Source organism: Schistocerca nitens, chromosome 1 (genome assembly GCF_023898315.1).
Source record: "Schistocerca nitens isolate TAMUIC-IGC-003100 chromosome 1, iqSchNite1.1, whole genome shotgun sequence".
Classification (NCBI taxonomy): domain Eukaryota; kingdom Metazoa; phylum Arthropoda; class Insecta; order Orthoptera; family Acrididae; genus Schistocerca; species Schistocerca nitens.
Genome location: NC_064614.1, coordinates 1,190,246,105 through 1,190,272,074, shown reverse-complemented (window position 1 = coordinate 1,190,272,074; position 25,970 = coordinate 1,190,246,105).

Sequence of the window (25,970 nt, the reverse complement as noted above, 5' to 3'; positions counted from 1 at the left end):
ACAGCCGCACTTTCATTACTAGTCGCTCGGCCGTATACGAGTTCTGGATTGGTAAGGCGGAGAGAAGCTCGAAATTTAATGCGGACTTCAATGCAAGATGCTTATAATAGTTTCCACAACGAAACTTTGTCTCGAAATCTGCCAGAAAATCAAAAGAGATGGCCGTATGTAAGGTATGCTAGCGGTAGGACACACAATGCCGTCACTGCGCGATGATATGGAAACACTAAAGATGAAAGCGCTACTAAAGCAGAGTTACTAAACACCGCCTTTCGAAATTCCTTCACCAGATACTACGATTCCAGAATTCTAATCAAGAACAGCTGTCAACATCAGTAACGTAGAAGTAGATATCCTCGGTGTAGTGAAGCAACTTAAATTACTTCATAAAAGCAAGTCTTCTTGTTCTGACTGTATACCAGTTAGGTTCCTTTCAGAGTATGCTGATGCAATAGCTCCACACTTATCATATACAACCACTCGCTCGACGAAAGATCCGTACCCAAAGACTCCGATACTCGCACGGGTGACACCAATAATCGAGAAAGGCAGTAGTACTAATCCACTACATCACAGGCTAGCACCATTAACGCCGATATGCAGCTCGATTTTGGAACATGCATTATGTTTGAACATTATGAACTACCCCGAAGACAACGATCTATTGACAGACAGTGAATAAAGATTTAGAGAACATCGTTCTTGTGAAACACAACTAGTACTTTACTCACACGAAGGGATTTCAAATTGATTCCGTATTTCTAGATTTCCAGAAGGCTTTTTTCACTGGACCTTACAAGCGGCTCGTAATCAAATTGTGTGCTTATGGAATATTGTTTCAGTTATGCCACTGCATTTGTGACTTTCTGTCAGTTCACTGTCCGTAGTAACTGACGGAAAGCCATCGAGTAAAACAGAAGTGGTTACTGGCCCTCTGCTGTTCGTTATCTATATGAGTGATTTAGGAGACAATCTGAGCAGCTGCCTTGGGTTGTTTGCTGTCGTTTATCATCTAGTAAAGTCATCAAAAGATCATAACAAATTGCAAAACGATTTAGAAAAGATACCTGTATGGTGCGAAAATTGGAAATTGAGGTCGTCCACGTGAGTACTAAAAGGAATCCGTTAAACTTCGGTTACATGACAAATCAGTCAAATCTAAAGGCCGTAAATTCATCTACGTACCCAGGAAATACAATTACGAACGACTTGAATCGGAAAGAACACATACAAAATGATACAAAATGTCGTCGGGGAAGCGAACGGAAGACTGCGTTTCATTGGCAGAACGTTTAGAAGATGCGACACATCATCTGAAGAGACCGCCTACGCTACGCTTGTCCGTTCTCTTTTGGAGTACTGCTGCGCGGCGTGGGTTCCTTACCAGATAGGATTAACGGCGTACATCGAGAAAGAACAAAGAACAGCAGGACGTTTTGTATTATCTAGAAACAGGGGAGAGAGTGTCACGAACATGATACAGGATTTGGGGTGGTTATCATTAAAACAAAGGCATTTCTCGTTGCGGCGGAATCTTCTCACGAAATTTCAATCACCAACTTTCCCCTCCAAATGCAGAACTATTTTGTTGGCACCGTCCTAAACAGGAACAAACGATTATCGTAATAAAATTAGGGAAAACAGAGCTCGAACGGAAGAGATATAGGCGTTCGTGTTTTCCGCGCGCTGTTCGAGAGTGGAATAATAGAGAATTATTGTGAAGGTGATTCGATGAACCCTCCGCCAGGTACTTAAGTGTGATTTGCGGAGTATCCATGTAGAAGCAGATGTAGTACTACCAGTACAAACGTGACAAACGAACTAATCACAAACTTGCCGAAATGCCAATTTCAAACGCGTCTACACGGATAGACATGGACGTCGATGATGCAATCAGTGGACCAGAGAAATTTACGTAAATACACGGTTAAAAGAACACAAAAGTCTTTGCCGATTAGGAAAAACAGATAAATCGGCTGTAGCAGAACACGCTTTTCAGTCAGTAAATCATCAAGTGAGGTTTTCGAAAAAAAAATTTTATCTACGACGACGAACTATTACCCACGGCTTTGTAGAGAAGCAATTGAAATATATAAACATAGGGATAATTTTAATCGGAAACAAGAGACCATGAAACTTAGTGATATTTGGACAGTAGCACTACAGAATTGCTAGACAGTTTTATCCGTGACGAGATTACGATCGATAGTTAAGTTTTATCTCTGACAAAGATTATCTCTGCATATCACGTGTAACTCTGGTCACGCCCACTTTCTACGATATATAAGTCGCTCTCAGACGTCCGACCCGTTCCATGATGATCACCCCTTCCCTGACACCCTTAGTAAGGCCAACCATTTTGCCTCCTACCTCTCCGATGTATTTTCCATCCCCGATGATCCCCAGTTCGATTACTCCCTCTTCCCGGATATCCGCGATCGAACTGACACCTCTGTCCCTCCCCTCGCTCCTGGTTTCCAGTACTTGGACAACATTACACACACGGAACTCAATGCCCCTATCACTACACAGGATCTCATTGCTACACTCCGCACGAAACGCAACACCGCTCCTGGTCACGATCGTGTCACCTACCGTCACCTTCGTGAAGCTCCTGTCTCTTTCCTCTCCACCCTGGCCAGGCTCTACAATGTAGTCCTGTCCACCGGTTACTACCCCGACCTGTGGAAAACCTCCCGTATCCTCATGTTCCTTAAACCTGGCAAACCGCCGTCCGCCGTTTCCTCCTACCGTCCCATCAGCCTTACCTCGGTCTTCAGCAAGGTCCTGGAATCTATCCTCACCCGCCGCATCCACCAGCATCTCCGCCAGCACCGCCTCCTTCCCGTTACCCAGTGTGGCTTTCGGCCGTCCTTCTCTTCCGACGACCTTCTCCTTCACCTCACTCATCTCCTTTCCGAACAGCTTAATTCCCGTCGCTCCGCAATCTTCCTCTCCCTGGACCTCGAACGTGCCTATGACCGCGTATGGCATTCCGGTCTCCTCTTCAAGCTCCAAACCTTCGCCCTTCCCGTTAACTACGTCCGTCTGATCGGCTCCTTTCTCTCCCGCCGTCCTTCCTATGTCACCGTCCGTAACACAGATTCCTACACCTTTTTCCCTTCTGCCGGTGTGCCCCAAGGCTCCGTCCTCTCCCCCTTCTGTACCTTTTGTACACGGCGGACATGCCGCCGCCGTCAGCCCCCGTCCACCTTCTCCAGTTTGCCGATGACACCGCCTTCCTTGCCCTTGCCCCCACCTTACAGCGCTCCCAACACCTTCTCCAATCCCATCTTGACAGGTTCACCGCTTGGTGCAACCAGTGGTTGCTCAAGGTCAATCCCTCCAAAACCCAGGCGATCATTGTAGGCACAACCACCCCTTCCTTCCGCCTCCTTGATTTCTACACCATCTATGGCCATCCTATCGCCCTCACTCCCACCCTTAAGTACCTTGGCGTCACCCTCGACCGTCGCCTCTCCTGGACTCCCCACCTCCGGACAATCCAAGCCAAGTCACGCTCCCGACTCAGTCTCCTCAAGCTCCTCTCCGGCCACACGTGGGGTCTGGACCCCTCCACCATCCTCCACACTTTTAAATCCCTCATCCGCCCTATCCTTTGTTATGCCCATCCGGCTTGGATCTCCGCCCCCTCTTCCTTTTATAAATCCCTCCAAATCCTTGAACGCCATGCTCTCCGCCTCGCCTATCACATCCGTCTCCCCTCCCCTACACGGATCCTGTATGATCTCATCCCCTTCCGCCACCTCCTCCTTTTCCTTGAAAGGATACGGATCCTGTACACCTCCCGCAAACTCGATCCTCCTCACCCGCTCGTCTCCCCAATCCTCTCCCACCCCCACCCACTGCCGCGCCTGTATGCCCACGTCCCACCTGGTCTCCATCTCTCCACCCTCCTTACCCTCTCCCAAGGTGGCTTCCGCCAGCTCCCCCTCCCTGATGATGTCCTCCTCCCCTCCATCTACCCCTCCTATCAATTTTGACCCTGCCCCACCCCCCACTTCCGGTGTCCTTTCCTTTAGGCACCCTCCCTCCCTCCCTTCTCTTCCCTTCCCTTCCCTTCCCTTCTGTTTCCTTTTCCCCCGTCCCCTCCCTCCACCCCTCTTCCCCCCGGGCTTCCCCTCCCCCTCCCTCCCTCCCCCCTTTCTCCCCTGCCCATGGCATCTCTGCTCTCCCCTCTCCCTCTCCCACTCCCCTTCCTCCTCCTCCTCTCTTGGCAGGTCCCCGGACTCGCACACGCATAGTGAACATTCGCGCGCCGGAGATCATCGCCATCAGTGTCTAGTGTGTGTGCTTCGTTTTGTGTTTCGTGCAGTTACAACTCAACTGTTCACATGTACCGTCGCCGTTCTCCGTGTTTTGTGCGCCGTGTCAACAAGTGTTAGTGTTTTTATCGTCCAACGTGAACGGCTTCTTGTTTTTTGTAACTACTTTCTTTGCCCGCCATTTTTTGTATTGTCACCTATATCATATTATTGTACCCCATAAGGCTGAAGAGCAGCGTATTAAGCTGCTGCCAGCCCGCCTTGTATGAGGTGATTCAAATTACAATAAAGAAAAAAAAAAAAGTCCGACCCGTCAGTCGGCAAGACCAGGGGGGTGAAACTCATATAGGGATTTCCGGTAACACGACGTTGGTTTGGTCCCAGGCCACTTGGAGCGCTGCAAGTTTAGCAATTTATATTCTCGTATTCCTATTGGATGACGTAGTCTTCCATAATTGTTTTGGTATCGTAGCAACGTGATCGTGATTTTTTGTTTAAATTGCAGTGTAAGTATGTTGCTATTATTCTGCTTAATTTTTGGATGCATTCATAATATTTGATGGTGTGATGATTCAGTATTTACTTTTTACTTTTGTTTCATATAGAACACGAGGTTGTATCATCACATTACGTTCTGTGGACTCTTGTATATTTGTTCCTGCAAAGAAATACAATTTCCATTGCTCAGTTCACTTAAAGGGTAAGTGTATTTCTTATTTCTGTTCATATTTCCTTGTATTTCATAGAGAATCCCATGCTTGCAGATTTTGACATAGTTGGTATTCAACTTTCCGAATGTTGGAATGGAATATAACTCTGGCTTTGATTCATCGTCCTTTTTGCCACGAAGTACTCTTAGTGACATAATAAGTACCATTTATTGTGCCGTTTACTACACACCAAATATTGGACGTGTTACAATTGATTCGTAATGCCTCGAGTGTGTTCTATTTCCCGTTTTCCACAGCAAATATTCTGTACAGTACATAACACTCTATCCAGGTAAAAATTGTTTGTTGCTGTTGTATCGACAAAGGTTGTGTTCTCACATAATAAGACATTTGTTTGGAAGTCACACAAAGCAGGTCCTTCAAGTAGTTGGACATTTACACGTATTATTGTGGCAATATCCAATGCAGTAGAAATCTTCTCGCACTTTAATGCTCAACACAATGTAATACAGATTTACAACTGTAACTGTTACTGATAATGTACAGTTGAATTTGGTATCTACCATGGTATCTAGATGCTGAAATATACTGGAATGGTACAATAAGCAGTGTTTCTACTGCCTGATAGCACTGTTTAACGAAGTAGTGTTGAATATAGAATATAGTGCAACTACGCTCACGCAGTTATATATAGAGTGATGTGCATATCCGTAGTAGAAATGAGAATTTGTTTCCTTTTTTCACTATTTTGTAGCAATACCACATCAGATTACAAGCCATGATAACAGTTATCAATATTTCAGTACAGGATAGCTGCATTTAGACATAAGCTAATATGATTTTTGATAGGGAAATCAATTTTACATTGAGTTTTCTTTAACATTAATCAATGTAAACCATACCTGATCTTTTTTCTCGTTCCTAATTTTTGGTTTGAGTAACATTTCAGACACATGAGGATGGATCATACAAGAAGAGAAGAATCCAGTTTGAGATTGAAATTGAAATACTCGTGCAAGTTTCCCGGGTGCAGGCGTAGTTATTATGTAATAACAAATTCCAAACACAAGAATAAACATTTCTATAAATTTCCAGCTGCATCAAAAAGTGAGACTTTAAAGAAGTGGAAATTGATCTGTAATATAGATGAAGGTGTCAACTGTAGTTATTATTATGTGTGTGAGGATCATTTTTATGAAGCAGATTTTGTGAACTTTACTAGACACAGGCTAAATCCTGGTGTTATACCAAAGCACATGGAATTGGTGTTGTATCACCCTTCCCCCACCCATCTGTGTTACACTGGGGGTGGTGGTGGTGGTGGTGGTGGTGGTGGTGGTGGTGGTGGTGGTGGTGGGGGTGGTGGCGGTTTCACCACATCAGGTGCAAAGATAAGTGTGCACGAGACAGGTCACAATGCAAAATCTACAGTAATACAACGAAGCAGTCCCCCTTTAAAGAGCACAGATGATGGTGAGTACAGCTTTTTATCCTCACCTGTTTATGATGTTGAAAGTAGTCCAGGTGTAATGGGATCTGGCGTTTCTAAATGTGATTTAACTCCAAGAAAACACAAAATGTATAAACTGCATAGAATTACAGTTTCCAGAGTGTGTAAATTGTAAAAACAGCTACAGAATGAGAGGAATAAATTGAAAATTCTAAAAGAGTTGTATGATGACAGGAAATTTCAGTTAATTGAAGAAGAATTGAATGATGTGACTAAAACTTTTATTAATAGTCAGTTAAGAAATGCCAATATGCAGTCCACAGCAGTACAGTGGTCTATACAAGATAAGGCATTTGCTTTATCTATTTATAAGTGTAGTCCCCGGTTGTACAGATATTTGGCCACATACTTCTCCCTTCCGTCTGTCAGGCTGCTCAAGGGAGTGCTTTCCCACATACCATTCGATACAGGACTTAATCCAGCTTTATTAAACTTTTTAGCAAGGGAAGTAAGTAATATGCATGAAAATGACAAGTATTGTGCTCTACTTTGTGATGAAATGTCTCTGGACGATGGTATGTACTATGATGCACACAAACAGCTAATCTATGGGTATCAGGACTTTGGTCATTTAGGACGTTCACCTGTAGCTGCTAGTCAAGCATTGGTTTTTATGCTGAAAGGCATTCACAGAACTTGGAAACAAGTTCTAGCGTATTACTTTACCGCAACCACTTTCCACTACACCCATTTGAAATCACTCATTGTTCACATCATAAGTGAGCTACAGAATATTGGGTTCAAAGTGGTTTGTACTGTATGTGACCAGAATGCAACAAACTAAAAGGCCCTTAAGCAACTGTGTGAAGCAAAGTTGTTGAAGCCCAGTATATTTCATTTTGTCGTCAATAATCAACCAATTGTTACCATTTATGATGTACCACATCTGCTCAAAACACTAGAAATGCTTTGATAGATAATAAAATTCAATTTGAACCTCACAAAGCATCAAAGTTTGTGAGTACATCAGTACAGTGTTCTTTTTGGATAAAAAAAACGGTTCAAAACTCTACCCAAATTAAAAGCACAACACTTTAACTTTTTTGATTCCCATGTCAAAATTAAGGTAAAAGTTGCTGCTGCACAAATGAGCCATACTGTTGCAGCTGCAACTGAAACACGTTTCTGCTCACACATTACCATCTGAAGCTATACACACAGCTGAGTTTGTGGAAAAGGTAGATAATCTCTTTGATTCACTCAACAGTAATGAGCAATATCCCAGGGATGGAAAACAATTTAGGTGTGCTTTATCAGAAAATTCACAACATTTAGAAATGTGGTATAGCATATTGAGGGAAATAGGCAGCTGGCAAATAATAGATTTAAAAACGGGAAGGAACAAGACTAATATGTTTAGCTTCATAAAAGGTTGGCAGATTACATTAGTCTATTATTTTCTTGTGGAAGACCTTGAAAGTGGTTGGCTTTAAGTACTTAAATTTAAAGGCGTTCAATCAAGATGCTTTAGAAAATTTCTTTTGTTGTATAAGACAACATGGTATTGCTAATACAAACCCAACTTGTTTTCAGTTTGTACAAGCTCTGAAGACTTGTGTTGTCAATCATATGACTTTGCCTTTCAAAGCCATGAGTGTAAGTAACTGTGAAAATGATGATTACACTCCCTTGAGCAGTTTGTGTCACTTTTTGGCAGCTAGTGGTAGGAGTGAACATTTAAGTGAATGTGAGATGAATGACACTGATACACCTGAGCAAATTTATTCTTACTCAGATGGTATCATCGAGTCTGTAGAAGATCAACAATCCTTAGCCTATGTAGCAGGCTACGTACTAAAAGCCATAGATGTATCAGATGATTGTGAAACATGTAATACCAGTCTCTACTCCTCTGTTGTGACTGAAAATCATTTGTTTACCTCATTGAAAGAGAATAGTGAGGAGCATTCTCATTTGAAATATGCAAGTGAAAGAGTCATGATTTTCCTAAGGGCACTCCATGATCAGCTGTATGAGTATCTAAATAGTCATGGTCACACAACAAGACTACATGATAATTTTTAAAAAAATATTTGTTCTGTCTCATACAACAATTTGTAATAAACATGACATTGAAGAGAGACTTCTGAAGACAAGTATTCCATTTATAATCTACAAGTCTGTGAAAGAAAAGAAATTTACAAACAAGAGGAAATTGTGTATGCAACAACTTAAAAAGAAGTTCAAATCATGTTAAAAGACTTTGTATTTCAGTGTTTATTATGTGTACAATGAGAATAAGCTCCCTATACATATACTAATGTTGTGTTAAAAGCAGAGAATTACATGTTCTTGTATCAAAATCATGCCTTTGATATGTTATGACAAAATCTGGTAATTCAGCAGGAACGTAACTTAACACTTTCTAGATGTGATGATTGGACTCCAAAAGCATAATGAATAAAGTGCTGTCACGGGGAATTTGTGTTAATTTTCAGTAGTGTACCAAACAAAGTTTTCAAAGAGGAAGTAAATAAATAAAAATGTTAAAAACAAATGTTGTACCAGCGTCTTCTTTCATTATTTAAACATGATGGGTGTTGCCAAAATAACAGCCAAGTTGGGGAAAAAAGAAAAAAAAATGTTATGTGTTGCAGTTCATTTTCTTTGTATGTCTCATTGGCAAAAACATTTTGGCTACATTCATGGAGTGTCTCCCTGCTCTGCTCCCAATTTGTTTTTCAGTTGATGTAAAGTAGTATTTTGTGTGCTTCATAAATTTATTTGAACTGTGCAGAAGTTCAATTTCGGATGACTGAATATCCATAAATAACAATCAACAGAAAAAATAATAAATCGGATTTTGTAGACTTTCAGTACATCCTTGGTTTGTAGCACAGATTTTTGTTTTTTTTGTAAATGACCTCTTGGTTATCCTTTAGCTGTGTAGTTATTTATTTGTGTAACCTACTATTCCACTTTCGATAATGCGAGTGGATATAATGTGCTTTAGGATATGTGCAAACGTAAAAATCATTTATATATGCATGCAATGTCAGATGATTTTTTTAGTCTGACATGTGCTAAAGCTCGTTTATTTCCACATGATAATGGCCACACGGCCAAAATCGCAATATTGAGTTTTACAAAAAAATTTCACAGTCAAAAGGTGACGTCGTAATTTACGAAAATTTTCACAATGTAAACTGCAGCTACGAGTAGTTAATGTTTGTTTTTGATTGAGATTTCTTTTATATATTACTTTGCAAGATCTCAAAAACCTTTATTACTGAACTATGCGGCCCACATTCAAAGATTAAATGAAAAATATTGTCATCTAGTTCGCGTATTTAGAAATAAACATAATAGATTTTCGCGCTATATTTTTTCGTATTGAAGTTCACAGCCATGCCACAAGTAGCGCTGGTGTCGTTCTGTGTTGCCGTATAATAACGTGGTCTTTGCACTTCTACTATATTGGTGTTCTGTGGGCAAGACTCACCGGAGGAGAAACACCCCTCTAAAGATGTCCAGCGCAGCTCTGAACGAAACGTTAGGAGCTGAAGAGTTTCATGGACCACGACCTTACATCCCGGAAGGTTTACCAGAAGATAATACAATTTCTTGGAGACACAAAAGGTTCTGTCCACAAATCACCACGGATTTAGAAACCACTACTGTTGCTGTACTCAGCTTGTCTCTTTCTCTCAAGCCATCCTAAGAAACCCGGATGAAGGGCAACAGGTATGTTCCATATTCATACATGACCAGGACGTGTTTACATAGTGCCCACTGTAGACTGGTTATGAAGGTCCGAGCATACGGTATTATACGTTCTGATATATGTGAGTAGCTCTTCCGAAGTAATGCTCTAGGGTCAGAAAAGTCATGGGACAACCTGCCAGGGTAGCCGAGAATGGTGGCACGGTAGCTCAGCGTGTTCGGTCAGAGGGGTAGCTGCCCTCTGTAATAAAAAAAACTGAGTTAATCGATCACCAATGAACTTAAGTGTGTCTTACGACGTCCACCCCGAGCAGATGCAGATGCGACGAACAAAAGCGAAGAAAATGAGATCTCCGGCACGGTAGCTCAGCGTGTTCGGTCAGAGGGTAATGTGCCCTCTGTAATAAAAAGACTGAGTTAATAGATCAACAACGAACTTAAATGGATGTCTTACGACGTCTGCCCCGAGCAGATGCAACGAACTAAAGCGAACAAAATTTAAAAAAAAGAGCGCTAACACGCTGCTTCCTGGAATCGGGTAGGCGCCCCGGCCCCGGATCGAATCCGCCCAGCGGATTAACGACGCAGGGCCGGTGTGCCGGCTAGCCTGGATGTGGTTTTTAGGCGGTTTTCCACATCCCCCTAGGTGAATACCGGACTGGTCCCCACGTGTAGCCTCCGTTACACGACTCGCAGACATTTGCAACACATTGGCACTATTCCGTAGCTTACATTAGACACAGACAGCTGGGGTACAAAACTTCCTTCCCGGGGGGTACGGGGTGGCGTCAGGAAGGGCATCCGGCCATCCCTTAACCTTAACATGCCACATCCGCTTAACCATGGCCGACCCTGCGTACTGCGGGACAAAGAAAGAAAGAAAAGTCATGGGACAGCGATATGCACATATACAGATGTCGATAGCGTCGTGTACACAAGCTACAACAGGGCAATGCGCTGGCGGAGCTGTGATTTGTACTCTCAGGGTTTTCCTACTACAGGTTTTCGACGTGATTATGGCCGCACGACGGGAATTAAATGACTTGAACTCGGAATGGTGGTTGCGGAATGGTGGTTGGAGCTAGACGCATGTGTCATTCCAATTCGGAAATCATTAGAGAATTTGATCTTTCGAGATCCAGGCTGATTACCGCTCACTACGGACAAAGCAGTGGCCGAGTGCCTTCACGTAACGACCGAGAGCAGCGGCGTTTGCTTTGAGTTGTCAGTGCTAACAGACAAGCAGCACTGCTGAAATAACCGCAGACAGCACTGTGAGGCGTATGACGAACGTATGTGTTAGGACAGCGTAGCGAAATTTGGTGTTAATGGGCTATAGCAGCAGACTACCGACGCGAGTGCCTTTGCCAATAGCACTACGTCGGATACTAGGAGAAGACTTCAGGTCGTAAGTAGTTTCTTACTACAGTATAACAACGCCGGAGAGCGAGCATCTTAATAAATGAGTGAGTAATATTGAACCTAACGAAATTGTACGAACGGCTACGGAATATCAAAAGTGTAAATACGAGATTCAGACTGCTCACCATAGTAGTCAGGCTCCGATGGATGTATTCCATCCCATTTCTGTTGTAAGATCGTGATGTCTGGAAATAGTTTTCAGTTAATCATTATTAACTGTGTCGGCATTGTCATGGTGTTTAGTAAATAAATACATCATAATGGCACCCCTTTTATACTCATTCCGAATAATGCATCTTCCCGCTTCTTAACTTAGAATCAGGAGAAGTAGAACTGCACTATACAGAGAACCCGACGGTGCTGATACTGTTTCTGCACTCGACATAAACTTCGTGGGTTTCTCGTCAAAACAGGTAGAAAGAACTCGGATGGAAATGCACTGCCAGTTATACTGTAGCATACTCTACGACTCAATCTCTAAACTGAAATATTTCGGGAGGTTTAGTACAGATGGGGGGGGGGGGGAGGGGGTTCTTGCAGTGTCTACACAAGCGCAGTACGCTGCAGCTAGCCAGAACATTCGGTTATCGCAAATGGTAGATCTATGAATGGGAAAATCGTTCCTGTGACTTTTCATCGATTTCCTTATCAGGCAGCCTTGTACTGCCCTCGGAAGTAGTTCTCCCACCTACCTGAAGCCTGACGGCTTATAACTGTAATTGTCGCGTCGGAGGAACAGGCACAAATCAGTAGCTAAACCACGAAAATTTAAATCACCTATACATAAGAGAATGTTTGGTGATCGTTAATAGGCCCTGAATTCCCTTTTACTCTGACTAATCAGAAGAAGTCGAGTGTAAAACCTACCTAGTCTAACCACACGTGAGGAAAAATTAAGAAAAGTTAAGGAATAGCCCACTTGCTCAGAAATAATCATATACAACTCGCGAAATAATCATTAAATGTATCACCATAGTTAAATTCAGCAGAGCACGACTGAAAAATCCTCCCGTGACACATCACACTGCTCATCCATTCCAATCAACACTGAACTATCAATAACACTCTTATAACCTCTCATAATAAATACAAGTTTGCGCAAACCAATCACTGACTATAATGCTCAGTAATCAAAATCAAAGCTCAGTTCACAACCTTGCCAGGTACTGTTAGGAACATATAGCAGTAATGACTAACAGATCAGATATTAACTTTCATTTGTTTAACATTCATTTTCAGCGGCGGCCGTAGACAATCTTTCTCTTTGGCGTCAGAAGCGCCCTCGCAGTCAGTGACCAGTTACTCAGTCCCAGCTGTGCGCAATAGTATCCACCCACTCTGCAACATATTTCGTAACGTCGAAACATGGAAAGAGTACCTCTTGGACCATGTCTGTAATCTCCGCTACCCATGCATCAACTAAATTATTTAAGCGATTCCTTCACTAGAACGTAGGGTGAAATGCACTAATGTTAAGGAAGTGAGCCCAGACTTACATCCCTCACCACTTCACTACTTTTTTTTATATCTTGAGCGCTGCTCCTAGATTTACTTTTACAGTTAACAATTCTGACTGGCAGGAAGTTCTGAACGCACACCCAGAAAGCTGCAATAGGCTTCACTGCATATCTGCATGGAATGCTATCCGGAAGGAATACGACATCAGCCAGGACTCAATCTAAAAGAGCACAAGGAACTGATTTTCGTGAGATCGCTATTTGAGGAATCATAATGATCCTTGTTGAAGAAAAGGTCATGATACCTGAGCAACTGGACGTTGTACGTGTTCTATAATTCTACAACAGATTGAAATCAGCAATATAAAATTGTAATTGTTCGAAGACCCTTCTTTTAAGCGTGAATGGCATGCACCGTTTTCAAATCGTTTAGAATGATTTGTTTGCCCAGTGGCCTCCGGAAATAACTGGTTGTAAAGGGGAGGATATTCTTTCTCACAATCGTCTTACTTCTGTTGCACAATTTTATTTGATGCAGTTTTCAGCAATCAACTGTCTCAATTCCTCTAATTTTATCGCTCATCAAATAATTGAAAGGAACCTTTTTACGGAAGTCGGCTGTGAACCGTACGCGGATGACCGAGTTAAGTGTTTCGCCCTTCTGTCATGTTCTATTTCAGCGTCAATACATTGAGCGTCGATACAGACGATTTTGGTCTACTTACTGACTTTGCTTAAAATCGGAACTCTAAAGATCCTTTTACAGAACGCCGATTATTTTGTTCAATTTTACCCTTTACATTTTCCATGAGACAAAGGAAAAAGTAAATGACAGGGGGCCTTAGGGGTCATGAACCTTGACTGATTATCAAATATTTCGCACACAACGATCATGATATATTCATCAGTATGCCTGTTGGGAATATTTGTCGATCCTGTTTCATCTATTACCTGATTAACGTATAGGATGAATAATGTCGCCACATACACACTAGACAGTATCATTGAAGACATTAGCTCCAATTAATCGCTATGTGCTCACTGTAAACATATTTCTATTGTAGGAGTATGTAATCGGACCTTTTGTATGATATCCGAGCTCTCTTCTCTCCAGCACACACACTTCTTTAATCTAATGTTAAAACCGCACCTCTACGTTCATACACATCATACATGGCGTTACAGAATTACTCCATACATCTTCAAGAACGCAGCTCGATAACATCCTTCTCCTGAATAAGTCTGCCTACACGTGTTCTTGAAGAAGGTAGTTCTATTTGGTCTAAAACCGATAACTCTAGTTGCTTTGAAACCTGATCCCATGAACACACTAGTTTATTGGGTTAGACGACGGAGAATGTAACTTCTCGTTGCATCCTTACTCCTTTTCTTTACTCTAAATATGATCTTTTAATTCTTCTGTTTATTAACGTACGTAGCCTTTTCATTATGAGAGCTGTGGAATCGATACATATAAGAATGGTTCAAATGGCTCTGAGCACTATGGGACTCAACTGCTGAGGTCATTAGTCCCCTAGAACTTAGAACTAGTTAAACCTAACTAACCTAAGGACATCACACACATCCATGCCCGAGGCAGGATTCGAACCTGCGACCGTAGCGGTCTCGCGGTTCCAGACTGCAGCGCCAGAACCGCGCGGCCACTTCGGCCGGCTACATATAAGAATCTCTGCTGTTGTTTTTCTTTATCTATTCTCCTATCAGATTAATTCGCTGTCCAATACAATATTTGCTCCAGTCAAACACCTGAATACTGTGGCACTATACCTGGCGGTAGCTGAGAAGGCTCGGTGGAAACCGCAATGGACGCTTAACTAACGCAACCTGTGCCAGCAGGCTTCGTCTTAAAACAAACTCACTGTAGCGTTATGTAGACTTTTTAACTGTTCTCTTCCCGTCCCAGTCAAAAGATGTTCCTGATACACTCTATATAACGTAAAGTCATGATCTGCGAGATATTATGAGGGAAACGAGAGGTGTGTTCAAAAGGAAATCGAGCTTCTGAAATAGCGCTCCAAGCGGCGGACGGTGTTATTGAGCGCGCGCAGCTGCAGGTCTGCACAACGAACTACCGTTTGCCGCATTTCGCTCTGACCTTTAATAAGCGAGCTATGGCCGCTGAAGTCTACAAGCCGCTCGTTGGATTAGTACAAAAGTGGCAATGAACAGCTTAAAAAAAGAACGTTGTGTATGTGAAATTTTGCTACAAAGTTCACAGATACGTTGCAATTGCTTAGCCAAGTATACGGGGAGGGCTGTATCAGTCGCTGCGTTTCCAACAGGGCAGGATGTCGATCGGTGAGGATCCTAAGACGGACGACCTTCCTCATCAAAAGGTGATCACCATATCGAGAGAGTTCGGGCTGTGATTCGCGGAAATCGTCTTTCTACTGTTCGAGATGTTGCTGACGCATATGGGTATCAGCGTAGGCCTCAATTGTGGGAAAACGAGACTTGGATGTTGCATCACGACAATGCATCGACTCACGCCTCACTCCGTGTCCGCAGCTATCAAAAAATGGTTCAAATGGCTCTGAGCACTATGGGACTCAACTTCTGAGGTCATTAGTCCCCTAGAACTTAGAACTAGTTAAACCTAACTAACCTAAGGACATCACAAACAGCCATGCCCGAGGCAGGATTCGAACCTGCGACTGTAGCGGTCTTGCGGTATCAAGAAAACCTCAAATTCCCGTTGTGCTCCATTCACCGTATTCTCCGATCGTATCCCAGCAGACTTTCTCCTGTTTCCCAAACTTATATTCACAAGAGATCCACGCGCAGTCCTAGAAAGAGGGTTCCAGGAGCATTTCCAAAAATGGAAGAAACGGTGTATTGCCAGTAGAGGTGGTTTTTTAGGGAGCCAGTGCTTAAAATGTTGTACAATGTGCAATACTGACCCCCTTGGCACAGCATTAGAAAAGGTGGGAGTGGTGTGGATGGAAGGTGGGAGTGGTGTGGATGGTGGTGACGATGAAGAGGTCGTGTGACGAGGGCCTCCCGTCGGATAGACCGCTCGCCTGGTGCAAGTCTTTCGATTTGACGCCACTTCGGCGACTTGCTCGTCGATGGCGATGAAATGATGATGATTAGGACGACACAACACCTAGTCCCTGAGCGGAGAAAATCTCCGACCCAGCCGGGAATCGAACCCGGGCCCTTAGGATTGAAAATCTGTCGCACTGACCACGCAGCTACCGGGGGCGCACGGAGTGGCTGGTATATTAATAGAGTTGCTGAAAAGGATGTATCATCAATGCGATGCAGTTGTGAAGGTTGCTTGTAAAATACCGGAAAGTCTTAAAGCAAGTAGAGGATTAAGACAGGGATGCTCTGTATCACCAACCTTATTTAACTTGTATTTAGAAATTGTTCCTGGTTACTAGAATAGACAGTGCAGAAGTTTGGGTGTGACAATGAAAGGTGGCTACACCATATGAAAGGTGGCTACACTGAGCCACAGCGCCAGAGATTGCGCCAAAGAGTATTATTCAGCCGCTTCCACTGGCAGTTCTTATCGAGAAGTCGTAGTAGAGAGTGCTTGTTGAGATGTAGCAGTGGTGAGTCGTTGTTGAGAGGTTCCCATGGAGAGTGCTTGTTCAGACGTTGTCATATTGTTTTGATGGGCTAGACACCAGATTTTCAAATAACTTCCGGGAATTCAGCCAGGTAACACTTTCAGCGACCGCCGATATTTCGGCGGGAGAACACCCCGCCATTTTCAAGGCAAACTGCAACGGACAGGCGGCGTGCATGCAAATTTAATACCTCGGTTCTGCGGCAGAAGCAGGAAAGATAACACACACACTGAACACTAGTGCCACCAAAGATGACCAAAGTCAGAGCTATCGATAGTGAGACTATGAATTCACAGGTGAGGCAGCACTGACTCTGTTCCTCTGTTTTTTGACAAGGGAGAGAGCCGGACTCCAAACAGAGTTTAAACAGAAACCTCCATCCCTGTTAACGAGGTTGCTCGCTAGTTTAATCTCAACTGCCTCCTTAATGACACTGTCCCAATAGCTGGACGTGCATGCCAATATCTCGGTGTTATTATATAACATGGGGTGACCAGTATCCAAGCAATGTTCGGCAATAGCAGATCTATTTGGCTGCTGTAATCGTGTGTGCCGTTTATGCTCAGTACATCTGTCCTCCACGGTCCTGATAGTTTGACCAATATATGCCATACCGCAGCTACAGGGAATACGATACACACCTGCCTTACGCAATCCAAGATCATCCTTAACGGAACTCAAAAGTGCTCTAATTTTAGATGGAGGTCGGAAAACACATTTCACATCGTATTTCCGTAAAATACGACCGATCTTATTGGACGTGTTTCCTACGTAAGGCAAAAAGGCAGTAGACTTAGGTGTTGACTCAGAATTATCATCAATCACCCGATGTACAGTTGCCGAACATTGCTTGGATACTGGTCACCCCATGTTATATAATAACACCGAGATATTGGCATGCACGTCCAGCTATTGGGACAGTGTCATTAAGGAGGCAGTTGAGATTAAACTAGCGAGCAACCTCGTTAACAGGGATGGAGGTTTCTGTTTAAACTCTGTTTGGAATCCGGCTCTCTCCCTTGTCAAAAAACAGAGGAACAGAGTCAATGCTGCCTCACCTGTGAATTCATAGTCTCACTATCGATAGCTCTGACTTTGGTCATCTTTGGTGGCACTAGTGTTCAGTGTGTGTGTTATCTTTCCTGCTTCTGTCGCAGAACCGAGGTATTAAATTTGCATGCACGCCGCCTGTCCGTTGCAGTTTGCCTTGAAAATGGCGGGGTGTTCTCCCGCCGAAATATCGGCGGTCGCTGAAAGTGTTACCTGGCTGAATTCCCGGAAGTTATTTGAAAGTTGTATACGCCAGGAGAAACTCAGGTAGACACCAGATGTTCTTGGATTAGGGATGCTGTAATGTGCTTTTCGTCAATATATATGAAGGTAAAAAAATTCCTTTTTTTGTATTATTTCAATGTCTTGAACAATAATGCCTATTGGTTACAGGTTCAGTCAACAAAGCATATGGCTCGTGTTCTTGTATTAGACTGTATTTCTGGTTTCTATGTGCAATTATAGTATTTCTGGTTTTTTTTGTACGGTTTGCCCTGTCTGGTATAGTACGCAATCTGACTGCATAGAATAACAACAAAGAACGAAAGAAAACTTCCGTTAACACAATTAATTAATTAAGTCCGCAGCAACTATAAAACCTACGAAACAACAAGGCACAAGTGTCGCTGTTCTGTGTGTGGAAGTGTGATTCAACGTACACATCTGGCACGGTTCTTCCTCAATACGACAAGATATTTTAAATACCATTTATACTGAAGTAATAAAAAAAAACAGAAATACTATAATTGCACATAGAAACCAGAAATACAACCTAATACAAGAACACGAGCCAGATGCTTTGTTGACTGAACCTGTAACCAATAGGCATTATTGTTCAAGACATTGAAATAATACAAAAAAAGGAATTTTTTTACCTTCATATATATTGATGAAAAGCACATTACAGCATCCCTAATCCAAGAACATCTGGTGTCTAGCCCATCAAAACAATATGACAACATCTGAACAAGCACTCTCCCTGGGAACCTCTCAACAACGACTCACCACTGCTACATCTCAACAAGCACTCTCTACTACGACTTCTCGATAAGAACTGCCAGTGGAAGCGGCTGAATAATACTCTTTGGCGCAATCTCTGGCGCTGTGGCTCAGTGTAGCCACCTTTCATATGGTGTAGCCACCTTTCACAGTACAGCATCAAAGTTTACATTTATTGCTGTTTCCCGACGGTCAAGGACTTATGGCTCTGGATAAGGATGATGCCATGTGTCAAATGAGAAAATTAAAGGATACTTATAAACAATGGCGCCTAACAGTGAATTTTGATAAAACAGAATATCTTGTTGTTTGAAGTGTGCAAGGTGAGAATTTCGATTTAGAGTTTGGCCAGATAAGAAATGTGGAAGTTATCAAGCACGAGGATTCCCTAATCGTTAATACTGGACAGTGTGATGGGGACATGTCCCACAGGATAAGCACAGGGTGGCTGTTAGATTATTGGAATTTGGAAATTTGTGGTAAGATCTTATGGGACCAAACTGCTGGGGTCATCGCTCCCTAAGCTTACACACTACTTAATCTAACATAAACTAACGTACACACACACACACACACACACACACACACACACACACACACACACATACACACACACACACACACATGCCAGAGGGAGGACTCTAACATCCGACGCGAGGAGCCGCGCGAACCGTGACAGGTCTCCCAAGACAACGCGGGTACCTCGCGCGGCTGTTAGATCATTAAATGGTTTTTTTTTTTGGAGTTGGCACATATCCAGACGAACAAAGAAAGCAGTGTCTTGTGCTGTGGTTGAAATCATTCTGAAGTATGTGTTAGAGTGTTGGACATTGCTCGAGAGACAAATGGGGGAAACTGAGGCTGTCGTAGTGGACGGGTTACGGTAGAGCGACCCGTTTTGTTCGACAGAGGACTGAATATGTAAGGATGGAGATGGATGCTGTCGTGCCAGACACAAACAGGAGTGATGCTCGAACACTGAGGTGGTCCGGACTCGGCCAACGGACGGAAGGACAACGATGGCGGCAGCGTCTGCTCTACTGATCCCCGCCTTGCAGAAGGAGCCGAAGGAGGCCGAGGGCAACGTGGACGGGAACTACAGCCAAAGCCGTCGAAAGGAGAGTCCTATTGAACAAGATAGGCAGGATAGAAGTTCACGGCATTTGAGAACAGGCAGCTTCTGATAAGTGGAACGTCTGCTAAAATAAAAGTAAATACAATAAGTGTTATAACAAAAGTTGTGTGTCTTTGTGAACACACCTCGTACAAGCACTCCAGACAAAAAATTAGCAATGCCCAGACGCTAATACCGTATAACACCGCCTCCGCCCTTGATAATGTACGTAATTCGCCTAGGAAGAGACACTTTCAGGTTTCTTCAGGTAGGCTATATCCAGCTAATGACATTCGTCGATGATTAGTCCGGTTAGATTGGTTCATACCTACCATGTTGTTAGTGGAAAATTTGGAAGTTTGTGGTAAGGTCTTATGGGACCAAACTGCTGAGGTCATCGGTCCTTAAGCTTACACACTACTCAAACTAACTTAAACTAACTTACGCTAACGACAACACACACACCCATACCCGAGGGAGGACTCGAACCTCAGTCGGGGGGAGCCGCTCGGACCGTGACAAGGCGCCTAAGACCGCGCGGCTTCTTGTTAGGGCACAGCGTCGGTGAACTCTTTAAATTTGACTACAAAGGTTACCAGTCAACGCTGATATAAACTTTTGTTTATTGGCTGTACGAGTTTAGGTTATCTAATCAGTTTCAACAGCCAATACAGGGCTATTACAAATGATTGAAGCGATTTCATAAATTCACTGTAGCTCCATTCATTGACATATGGTGACGACACACTACAATTTTGTAGAAAAACTCATGAAGTTTTGTTCGGCTGAAGCCGCACTTCAGGTTTCTGCCACCAGAGCGCTCGAGAGCGCAGTGAGACAAAATGGCGACAGGAGCCGAGAAAGCGTATATCGTGCTTGAAATGCACTCACTTCAGTCATAACAGTGCAACGACACTTCAGGACGAAGTTCAACAAAGATCCACCTACTGCTAACTCCATTCGGCGATGGTATGCGCAGTTTAAAGCTTCTGCATGCCTCTGTAAGGGGAAATCAACGGGTCGGCCTGCAGTGAGCGAAGAAACGGTTGAACGCGTGCGGGTAAGTTTCACGTGTAGCCCGCGGACATGCTGGAAAATTGGCTCATGCCACAACTGGAGACCGACAGCGCCGACTTCATCTTTCAACAGGATGGTGCCCCACCGCACTTCCATCATGATGTTCGGCATTTCTTAAACAGGAGATTGGAAAACCGATGGATCGATCGTGGTGGAGATCATGATCAGCAATTCATGTCATGGCCTCCACGCTCTCCCGACTTAACTCCATGCGATTTCTTTCTGTGGGGTTATGTGAAAGATTCAGTGTTTAAACCTCCTCTACCATGAAACGTGCCACAACTGCGAGCTCGCATTAACGATGCTTTCGAACTCATTGATGGGGACATGCTGCGCCGATTGTGGGAGGAACTTGATTATCGGCTTGATGTATGCCGAATCACTAAAGGGGCACATATCGAACATTTGTGAATGCCTAAAAAAACTTTTTGAGTGTTTCTATGTGTGTGCAAAGCATTGTGAAAATATCTCAAATAATAAAGTTATTGTAGAGCTGTGAAATCGCTTCAATCATTTGTAATAACCCTGTAGTTCTTGCCCTATGGCTGTGTAAAAATGTAGTGGAGTGAGTGTGTCTTGAAGGTTCCTCTAGTTTCTAGTAACCTTCAGTTACAGATACCTCAGGGCTTCCAAACTGCGGGGATATTGGTGGCTGCGTTTCTCCGACTGTTCCAAACAGTCCCAGACGGTTTCTACGGGATTAAGATCGGGTGAGTTGGCGAACTCATCGAGGTGCGATGTGCCATGAATGCACGCGTACAGCCTGGTGAAAAGGCTGTTGTCGTCTTGGAAAATGAGTGTCCACAGCACGCTCGTCAAGAAATTAGAGATGATAAGACAGATTTTGGTCTCTGAGCACAATGCAATCAACATTCTGGTCAACGATCATTGTAACCTGAATGGGAGCGTCCATATCATGGCACAGTAAATATCGGCGGGACATCACAGAGCCACCTCTGGCCAGAGCTACACCCTACATACACTCATACACTGCGGTTTCAGTGCCCCTTCGTTCGACGTGGCACTCTAAGCTTTTCATCATTTGAAACGACGCAAAACCGCCACTCGTCGGACCTAGTCCACTCGGTTACTGTGTAGTGTGTGTTTATTGGCCTAATGATGATGTACAGCTATATGTGCCGCTGGAGTTTCTTTTCCAATGTTACGACCAAAAAAGTTGAACTGAACCTGCAGGCAGTGATAGCAGCAATTACTGTCTAGTCTGAAGGTGTCGTCTACAAAGCATGAAACCCGACTCCGGTCCCTGTCGATGAGAATCTTCTTACCTCCACTGTTCTTAGGGAAAGATGCGAGAGGAACAGGCAAGTTTCACGGCTGAACAATGGATCATCTTTTTAGCCTTAGGCAAATAAGTGAGGTTTATCCTAATCGTTAGAAAGAACACCTAATATTTCTGGATTTAGAAGATCGATTCTTACGGATCAACGCTCTATGCGAAGCGATGTAGTACATAGATGTATAAGCACAACAAATATCCCTAATTCTGATAGTATACCACCAGACGTACGCGACAGTTAAAGTAGATAGAAACTTGAGTGAGACATACCAAACATCGAAAGGACATAGACATGGCCGCAATACGTCCCCGACACCATTAAAAATACACTCCTGGAAATGGAAAAAAGAACACATTGACACCGGTGTGTCAGACCCACCATACTTGCTCCGGACACTGCGAGAGGGCTGTACAAGCAATGATCACACGCACGGCACAGCGGACACACCAGGAACCGCGGTGTTGGCCGTCGAATGGCGCTAGCTGCGCAGCATTTGTGCACCGCCGCCGTCAGTGTCAGCCAGTTTGCCGTGGCATACGGAGCTCCATCGCAGTCTTTAACACTGGTAGCATGCCGCGACAGCGTGGACGTGAACCGTATGTGCAGTTGACGGACTTTGAGCGAGGGCGTATAGTGGGCATGCGGGAGGCCGGGTGGACGTACCGCCGAATTGCTCAACACGTGGGGCGTGAGGTCTCCACAGTACATCGATGTTGTCGCCAGTGGTCGGCGGAAGGTGCACGTGCCCGTCGACCTGGGACCGGACCGCAGCGACGCACGGATGCACGCCAAGACCGTAGGATCCTACGCAGTGCCGTAGGGGACCGCACCGCCACTTCCCAGCAAATTAGGGACACTGTTGCTCCTGGGGTATCGGCGAGGACCATTCGCAACCGTCTCCATGAAGCTGGGCTACGGTCCCGCACACCGTTAGGCCGTCTTCCGCTCACGCCCCAACATCGTGCAGCCCGCCTCCAGTGGTGTCGCGACAGGCGTGAATGGAGGGACGAATGGAGACGTGTCGTCTTCAGCGATGAGAGTCGCTTCTGCCTTGGTGCCAATGATGGTCGTATGCGTGTTTGGCGCCGTGCAGGTGAGCGCCACAATCAGGACTGCATACGACCGAGGCACACAGGGCTAACACCCGGCATCATGGTGTGGGGAGCGATCTCCTACACCGGCCGTACACCACTGGTGATCGTCGAGGGGACACTGAATAGTGCACGGTACATCCAAACCGTCATCGAACCCATCGTTCTACCATTCCTAGACCGGCAAGGGAACTTGCTGTTCCAACAGGACAATGCACGTCCGCATGTATCCCGTGCCACCCAACGTGCTCTAGAAGGTGTAGGTCAACTACCCTGGCCAGCAATATCTCCGGATCTGTCCCCCATTGAGCATGTTTGGGACTGGATGAAGCGTCGTCTCACGCGGTCTGCACGTCCAGCACGAACGCTGGTCCAACTGAGGCGCCAGGTGGAAATGGCATGGCAAGCCGTTCCACAGGACTACATCCAGCATCTCTACGATCGTCTCCATGGGAGAATAGCAGCCTGCATTGCTGCGAAAGGTGGATATACACTGTACTAGTGCCGACATTGTGCATGCTCTGTTGCCTGTGTCTATGTGCCTGTGGTTCTGTCAGTGTGATCATGTGATGTATCTGACCCCAGGAATGTGTCAATAAAGTTTCCCCTTCCTGGGACAATGAATTCACGGTGTTCTTATTTCAATTTCCAGGAGTGTATATCCAGTTATATTGGAACGGTGGAATTAGTCACGCGGAGGTATGGAAATTCCTTTCCAGAATGGCTTTATCCACTCATTATTATATGCGAATGATCAATTACTGATAGTACAAAGTAGACAGGACATCAAATTTATGATAAAGAAGTTAATGGAGGCATTTGAACGAGGTGGGTTTAGAAAGGATATGATCAAAACAGAATATCTAGTAGTGGGAGGAGATGGAAGTGATCAGTACTGCCGCAAGGAACAGTTAAAGTTGTAAAACAATCGAAAGATTCGATTATCCGTTCCTCGGGAAGCTGTGAAGCAGATGTAGAACGTAGAATCTATCACGCAAGAGTAGTAATTAGATTCTAAATGGAGTTCTGTAGAGCCTGGCAATATCAAAAGAAGCAACGAAGAGGATACTGCAAACAGTAGTGGCAAGTATACTAACATACGGTGCAGGAAGACGGACCCTGAGGGAGTGGCAGAGAAGCTCAATGGTTCAAATGGCTGAGCACTACGGACTTAACATCTGAGGTCATCAGTCCCCTAGAACTTAGAACTACTTAACCTAACTAACCTAAGGACATCACACACATCCATGCCCGAGGCAGGATTCGAACTTGCGACCGTAGCAGCAACGCAGTTCCGGACTGAAGCTCCTAGAACCGCTAGGCCACAGCAGCCGGCGCAGAGAGTAGAGTACAGGCAGAACATATAAGGAGGGTGGCCAGGATATCCAGAACAGAGCGTATGAAAGAATCAGTAGTGCAAAGAATGCGAAAGACTTCCATTATCGTGAATGCTGGCGAATACAGGGCAACTGCTGAAATCGGCCAACTTCGCTTATGGTGTGGTCATGCTCACCATCAAACGCAATAGCTACTTTCTTCCACTCTGTCATGTCTCCAGGTCTATCAGTTTCGCCCCACAGATTCTGTCCAACAGATTGGTTCATGCGCACTACTTCACCGTTATGGCATTATAATACACACTCACCACAAAGCTGCTACCATATTTATTGGTCTGCAACTAATTTCAGTTTTAGTTTGTTTAATAACTATGAAACTGATTTAGTGTAATACTTTCTCAGTACACTTAAATAAACACTATGTCAACGTGAGACAAGAAAATCGCTGAATCTTAAACTAATACATGGCTGTAACTGCGAAAAGACTGGTATTGGTAACGAAAGACAGAATGTCTTTGTAGAGACCAGCGGTCGTGATGAAGTCTCTTAATAACACACCAACAAACGATACATGGACTGTGGGGAAACTGTAACAGAAGAGATTCGAAGTATTTGAGATGTGGTGCTACATTCGAATGTTGCAAATTAGGTGGACTGATAAGGTAAGGAATCGGAGGTTGTGCACAGAATCGGAAATGAGTATGTGGAAAGCACTCACAAGGAGAAGAGACAGGATAATACGCCATCTGCTAAGAGATCAGGGAATGACTTCCATGGTACTAGAGGGAGCTGTAGAGGGCAAAAGGAAGAAATTGGTGAGAATTTGCGTTTGGAGCACTGCACTGTATGTTAGTGAAACATAGACTGTGGGATAACGATGTAGTGCTACAGACGAATGTTGAAAATTAGATGGACTGGTAAGGTAAAGAAAGAGGAGGTTTTGTGCAGGGAATCGGAGAGGAAAGGAAGAAGAAGGGACAAGATATTAGGACATTTGTTAAGACATCAGGGAATAACTTCCATGGTATTGGAGATGTAGAAGGTAAAAGCTGTAGAGGAAGACAGAGATTGGAATACATCTATCAAATAATTGGGGACTTAGGTTGCAAGAGCTTCTCTGAGATGAAGACGTTGGAACAGGAGAGGAATACGTGTCGGGCTGCATCAAACCAGTCAGAAGACTGATGACTCAAAAAAAAAGCAACAAAAGGATAGATTTTAAAAATATGAATGTTGTATCACAGTTTAAAAAAAGGAGGACGTTGAGAAAGTACAGTATAATTAAGATGCAATACTAAAAATAAACTTGGGTGAACTCCACGGATGATGAGCTCATAAATGAGATTTTTTAAACGTTGTACCACACAATTTACAAATATACCAATCTTAATAGCGT